The sequence below is a fragment of the Bactrocera dorsalis genome, chromosome 2 (assembly GCF_023373825.1).
Source record: "Bactrocera dorsalis isolate Fly_Bdor chromosome 2, ASM2337382v1, whole genome shotgun sequence".
NCBI classification, from domain to species: Eukaryota; Metazoa; Arthropoda; class Insecta; order Diptera; family Tephritidae; genus Bactrocera; species Bactrocera dorsalis.
The window spans coordinates 53,415,065-53,422,454 of NC_064304.1; the positions used below are offsets into that span (position 1 = coordinate 53,415,065).

Below are 7,390 nucleotides of genomic sequence, written 5' to 3' on the forward strand. Positions count from 1 at the left end.
TACTAGTCAATTAAAATATTCTAGTGCTCATAAAAACCTAAATTACCAAAGTCATTACAATAATAATAGATACAGAGGCTTCGAAAAGTTACATCAAGCCCTTTAAGGAACTAAAGAGGATTGTACCATTAGCTAAACCATTTTTTAGTCAAATCAATTCATGGTTCGACTAAAGTAATTAAGGGGGTACTCTCATGTGAACGCATACATTTTACCACTTTTTGAGAAAATTTTTTTTATGCGACAACAAAATTCAATCATTTTAATTTTTTAATACATTTTTATTTGTATTTTGAAATGAAAAAAAAAATTACGTTTTTTACAGTTTTAATATATTTTTATTTGTATTTTGAAATGAAAAAAAAAAAATTTCGTTTTTTACATTTTTAATATATATATTTTTTTTTTAAATCAAAGTAGTCCCCAACAAAAAAAAAGTAGTTCACTGGTCATGGTGATAGCGACTGTTCATGTTGTCTGAAATAAAAAAAATCGAATGGATTATTATTCAGTAGTTCTGCGGCTTTCGTCCCTACCAAATATAATCAATTTCATTAAAAAAAATGTCGAACTTCAAAAAAAAAGTCACGAAAATCTTGATTTTTTTTCGTTAAAAATCGTTTAAAAAATATGAAAATATTTTCGAAAATAAAAAATTCTGGTAGGACGATAACTATAAATGAGTAGAAGAACATACAAGTATGTAAATTTTAAAGCAATCGGTTGAATATTTTGTTTTTAGGACCATAACAGTTTCAGAAAATGATGATTCGAGTAAAATGCGTTTAGAAATGTAGCAGCTGTAGACTTGTCATGGCGCCTGGTAGACAGTCGCTTACGACACGTCGGCGACTATGAGCTGTAACTTATCAAATACTATGAATTTCGGTCTGAATTTTTCCCAGCATGTTTTCAATAGGTTTCACTGTCAAAATATAAAAAAAATCGATTTTTCGAAGTGATTACATGAGAATATCCCCTTAATAAATGTACAATAAATTTATTCGGAATAAATTACTAACGCAGGTCAATGCTATGGTGGATCTAAAAGATGGTGAAATTGCTCATGACTCTGGAAAAGAAAAGTTATTATTTACTGAATGTGGAGACATAAATATTATAGAAATTCAATACAGTAACATACCTCTTGAAGTGAAAAATGAGCGAGAAACGATCAAATGCATTTGCAGACCCAAATAAATATTTACCTTATAATACAAACATCGTTGCAACCATTCGTACAAGACATGAAGAGCCTATATATTCTAAGTTATACCCTTCTCCATTAGGTGTAGGAGATTTTGTGAAAAATGAAATAAAGGAACTTTTACGTAATGGCATTATTAGGCCCTCTAGATCTCCTCATAACAACCCAATTTGGGTAGTGGACAAAAAAGGTTTCGATGAGTTAGGTAAGAAGAAGAAACGCTTGGTAGTAGATATTCGAAAATTAAATGATATAACCAGAGAACGTATATTTACAGAGAAGGTTCACGATAACGAAAATTTAGGGATATTTCAATTTTGGGATATTTACTGTTTTGGATGAGCGTGTTTCACCACAGAAAATTATTAGCGTGTTTCACCACTTAACATCAGGGGCATGAAAATAGCAGAATTGAGCATTTTCAGTGTTAAATGAGAGCAATAATGATAATTCCAATGTTAAGGAATGTACGCTTACAGATTCCCTTTTTTACTATGCGCAAACGATGCTGCATATAATTTATATATGTACATACATGCATACATATGTATGTATGTATATTTTCTATATATTTTATATCAAAGCACACAAGCATGTTTATACGTACATACAAATTGAACTATTTCATGATGAATTCCTTAAAATCTTTGGAAATATATAATAAAGTCATACATGCATTATTACCTATGTATGTATGTAAATCTTTAATTAATGTACATAGGCTTGATAAGATACATATGTATATATGTATGTACATACATATTTATTTACAGGTCAGGTCTTTAAAAGTTTTGATAACATGTTAAAAGACCAAGCGGTCGCACATATTCACGTACATATGTATGTAATTATGTGTGTATGTAAACAAGAAGAAACATACGCATAATGTTTGTAAATTTGTCTACCCACAACTTTGTATGTAAATGTGTACAATTATTGCTTCATGCGAAATCTTCGTTTCACGGGCAACCAATGGCTGAAGCTTAAGTTTTTTCAAAGAGTCACGCCCGGAACACATTGAGCGGGGCAGACTGCAAGCGACATCTGTGAAATATTAAAATATACACGTTCATATGGACACAGTTATGTAGATGTGCAGCTGTCTAAATAACTGTGTCCTTAAGAATGTGTGTATTTCAATATCAGATTCAGATGGCGCTTGCAATCTGTCGCGTTCTATGTGTTCAGCACATCAATCAGTCGAAGCACTGACGCGACGAGACGCGAAAGAAACTAACAAACGATCGCCGATTGTTACCGCTTCCCTTGCCGCTGTAACAGCTTTGCGTTCCAACGTGCGTAAATATGTATGCATATGTATGAGCTCTCATACATATCGACGCAGATTTTTGCGAGTCACGGAAAAATATTTTAGACAAATATTATAAATCGACAACTCCTATGTTGCCACTTTTGTCACTTCTTTCTGTGAAGAAGTATCAGAAAGATGTTCAATTTATGATTTTTAGCTTTTGCCATCGTCGCGAAAAGACGCTTGTTGGCAAAGGCCTGCTCGGGGAGATGTAATGGTGTCTACTTTTATGAATGAAGCGAGGTCGCTTGTGGCATATGCCCCTGCGTTTATGAATGAAATCGGTTTTGTTGTAAAATTTACTACATTTGGGCTTCGCCAATTCGGCTGTGATATTGACTTGTGACGTTGCTGATGCTATATTAGACGATTGTTGTTTTTGTAGAACAATATTTGTACTTTTTGCGGGTGACATATCTACATGTGAACGCATATAAGTATGTATGTTGTGTATGCATTATTTGTGAGGGAATGCCATACGCACATATCTACATGTGTACGCATATAAGTATGTATGATGCTATTTGAAACAATTCTTGTTTTTGTAAAGCAATGTTTGTAGTTTTTGTGGGTGACATATTTACATGTGTACGCATATTTGTATGTTGGTGTGTATATACATTATTTGTTCGGCAATGTCGTACACATATGCATATGTAAGTATGTACATATCGAGCAGTGCGCGCACACTTTTTACTGATAAATGATAATATTAGGATTTCAATTTGAATTCTACCTACACAAGTATGTATGTATGTAACTATGTGCTAATATCTAGATGCATATGAAAATTTAAATGATGAAATGTGATTTACATATGATATTGTTGTAATATATAGTATTAAGTGTTTTAGGGTATCTCATATACATATGTATATAGCATCAACCATATTCATACATATTTATATGAAATTATATAATATTATCAAACATTATAAATATTTAATAAATAACTCTTATTCGCACATTAACTACAAACATAGTTTTGAAAATTGCATAATTTTATTAGAATGTTATCAGTTTTGCATGCATTCAGAAAGATATGCAAAATGATAATCATATCAATTAATATGATTGCATGTAAACGTATATAATTATATCCAAAAGAATAACATACGTCTGTAATAAGAATGTATATTTCTGAGCATAATTTTCATTGAATGCTCAGCTCTGTTCACGCGCCACTGTTAAAGTTTCTCCTTCTTAGCTAGCTGTGGGGAAACACGCTCATCGCATTTTGTTAGCTTTTGACAGTTTACACGCTTGTCCGTTGTTGGACCTTCTCTGTAAATATACGTTCTCTGGTTCTACTTCGAAATTTACAATTCTGCCTATCATGCATTTCGATCGTAGCTCCGTTTTGCTAAGTTGCAATTTTGTTGGCGGAGACCTTTTTGTGTTTTTATTTTGTTGAGAAAATTTTATTATTTGCGTGATTTTTTTTTAATTTTCTAAAAATGTAAGTAAAACTTGTATTTAAGAGTTGTAAAACACACGATATTTCCAGTTTTAGTGATGTTTTTTGATATGCTTTTAGGTCAAAAACAACAACACCAGAGCAATATGGAAAATTGGCAGATATGATGGAGAGTAAGCTAGATATAGCCAACGGTTTCCACCAGCGTCCTAAGGAAGATGTGCAGGCTTTTTGGAAAGAGGTAGCATCAAATTTACTTGCCGTCGTTTCTTCCGCAAACGTATCTAGGACATGCGTCCTTATTCAGACGAAAGTTTTTCTGAATCTAAATAAGTAAACAAATTGTAAGAAAAATGTCTACTTTCACGTGCAATTACTTACAGCCCGTCATTCATCTGGAAGGGATCGCACATATCTCGTAATCATCTCCTTTCAATTCTCACCCCAGCATTCTGAGATGCGCTGCTCTCCTCCTCAACCAGTAATATCGCCGCGGATAAAGATTCCATAGTTACGTTTAATAAAAATAATAACAATATAAAAATTTTACTTTTATCTATTTTCTTTGAACAGCAGTAATTTGTGTATTTTTGCTTTGTTATGTTCCAGTTTCACATATTTCAAAGCAAACAGCTGATTTCGAAAGAGTTATAGCTCTTCCTCTTCTTCTTTCAATCCAATCGTAACGCATGATACCTAATTTCGACTCCGGCGGAGCGTAGAGCGGGAACGTAATCGAAATGCATGATAGGGGTGAACAATTGATGATAAATATCCAATTTCAAATGTAGTGTCGATATTGTCTAATATGGGTTATTCGCAATATTTTACAACCCTTAATTTGAAATCAGGGGTCGAATCGTTACATCCGTGCACGGATCGGCAAACATACGAAAGAAAATTACGTGATACGTCAATCGTATGCGGTGATTGGAATTATGACATACGATAGCAAAAGGATCGTAATGTATTTCAAATTCACAATAGTTTTTAAATTCCACATTGCTTTGGATCGTATTTTTAGGTCACAATAGATGTGAAACTGTCAAAACTGTTGCGAAGTTTTTAATAAATTAACAAAAGCTAATTAAAACTCGGCTATAATCGCATAAGCGGTGTCTACGCCAATTAAGAAGAAGAAGAATTAAATATCAAAGTGAATTCACTAAAGCTTTTTATTTGAGCTTTCGTGAAAGTGATGGGCATAAAAAATAGTGCAGAGATAGCTAAGAGATCGTAGCAATAGCGTAGTTATAAAAAAAATTATGAATCCTCATTAATAAAATTTTCTTTGCAGATGTATCGTTGAACAAAGCATTAGAATCTTAAAAAGACGGTGGAGTATTTTAGGATTTGGCAAGAGAGGAACCGCACAAAAGTGCAAGATTTGCTAACGTTTGTGAGGCATTACATAACATCTGTTCAAATTGCGATTCTTTTCACACACAAGAAATGGACAACGGGGTAGCGAACCGCTTCACATCTATCGAACAACGTTAAGAGACCAAATAAATAAATTTATTTCAAAAATGTATATGTCCTTAACCTTGTAAATAATTTTATATTTATTGTCATGTAAAATACAAAAATTTTGTTCATACAAATAACTTTTTTTTTAACTTTTAATGAGAGATTCCATTCACTGGTTTCTTGTTTATGTTCTTTATTCCTAAAAATTATAAAAAACTTAAATGTTAAAAAAAAATTTGCCCACATTTCCATAAATTTGTTTATTACGATTGGTAGTTTGCGTTTATATACTGGTTCACGTACGTATGTCATCATGCCATATTACGATAGAAGCGTTACGATTACGTATGTCATAATACGAAATACAGGCTTTTACGTGACGAGTGATACGTTCACGGATGTGAGATTCTGTACTGTGATACAGTCTCAAGTCTCTAAATTTGAGATTTTGAGTTAGAGACAATTTTTGAGACTTGAGACGATTTTGCTATTCTATAAGTGACAGTCACAAAATCTATAACATTTCATTATCCAGAGATGTTTTTGCTTTTTTTTGTACTTGAATGAAAATAAACATGTCGATAACAAATATTAAATTTTCTTTAACATAGTTAAAAAACATCATTATCCATAAAAATAAAAATATATGTTTACTTTGTTTCGTAATATTTACGAAATTTATGTAAAATTGATTTATTTTTAACCTTTTCGTGTTTGAGTTGCTTACAAAATATAAAAAAACGACAAACGATTAATATCTATGATGATCTCTATTCAGTATATTCAAAATGGTAGACAAGAATTGTTTTTAGTTTTGTGACCTGCTATCTACCAGGCCTCAATATTTTGAGAATAACGTTAGAGACTGTTCAGTGAATAGTAACTAGTCTCAAATTGAGATTTTACCTCAAAATGTCTCAAATAGAGACTAGAGACTGGTTACAGAATCCCGCTATTAGTATCATGAGTATAACACTTAACAGCATCGCCGCACTTGCAGAGCAAGAGCGCGTTCATTGCTGTGAGAGTGATCACTGTGCGTGACAATGAAGAGTTGACAAATAGTTATTGATTTGATTCGAATGTCAATAATTATTGCTGAATGAATGAGAAACGGTAATAATAATGCCAGATTAGCCGTGCGAATCTGTAACTTGAGACAGTCTCAAGTCTCTAAATTTGAGATTTTAAGTTAGAGACAATTTTTGAGACTTATAGCGGGATTCTGTAACCAGTCTCTAGTCTCTATTTGAGACATTTTGAGGCAGTCTCAATTTGAGACTAGTTACTATTCACTAAACAGTCTCTAGCGTTAGTCTCAAAACATTGAGACCTGGTAGTTAGCCGGTCACAAAACTAAAAAGAGCTCTTGTCTGCCATTTTGAATATACTGAATAGAGATCATCATAGATATTAATCGATTGTCGTATTTTTATATTTTGTAAGCAACTCAAAGACGAAAAAGTTAAAAATGAATAAATTTTACATAAATTTCGTAAATATTATGAAACAAAGTTAACATATATTTTCATTTTTATTGATAACTATGTTTTTTGACGATGTTATAGAAATTTTAATATTTGTTATCGACATATTTATTTCCATTCAAGTGTAAAAACATCTCTGAATGATGAAATGTTATAGATTTTGTGACTGTCACTTACAGAATAGCAAAATCATCTCAAGTCTCAAAAATTGTCTCTAACTTAAAATCTCAAATTTAGAGACTTGAGACTGTCTCACGTTACAGAATCGCACGGTTAGACGATATTGCTATTCTGTAAGTGACAGTCACAAAATCTATTACATTTCATTATTCAGAGATGTTTTTACACTTGAATGAAAATAAATATGTCGATAACAAATATTGAATTTCCTATAACATAGTCAAAAAACGTAATTATCAATAAAAAATGAAAATATATGTTGACTTTGTTTCATAATATTTACGAAATTTATGTAAAATTTATTTATTTTTAACTTT

General features: G+C 31.8%; 2 long non-coding RNA genes across 2 annotated transcripts; one reads left to right on the plus strand and one right to left on the minus strand.

Annotated features, from left to right (window-relative positions):
• Positions 1 to 427: 427 nt before the first annotated feature.
• LOC125776401 (uncharacterized) lies at positions 428 to 7,172 on the plus strand. The gene is made up of 2 exons (XR_007421674.1): positions 428 to 3,978; positions 4,057 to 7,172. It is a non-coding gene; the product is annotated as an uncharacterized LOC125776401 (long non-coding RNA).
• On the minus strand, positions 4,057 to 7,124 carry LOC125776393 (uncharacterized). The gene is made up of 2 exons (XR_007421663.1): positions 4,318 to 7,124; positions 4,057 to 4,261 (listed from the first exon to the last, which is right to left on the minus strand). It is a non-coding gene; the product is annotated as an uncharacterized LOC125776393 (long non-coding RNA).
• Positions 7,173 to 7,390: the final 218 nt, after the last annotated feature.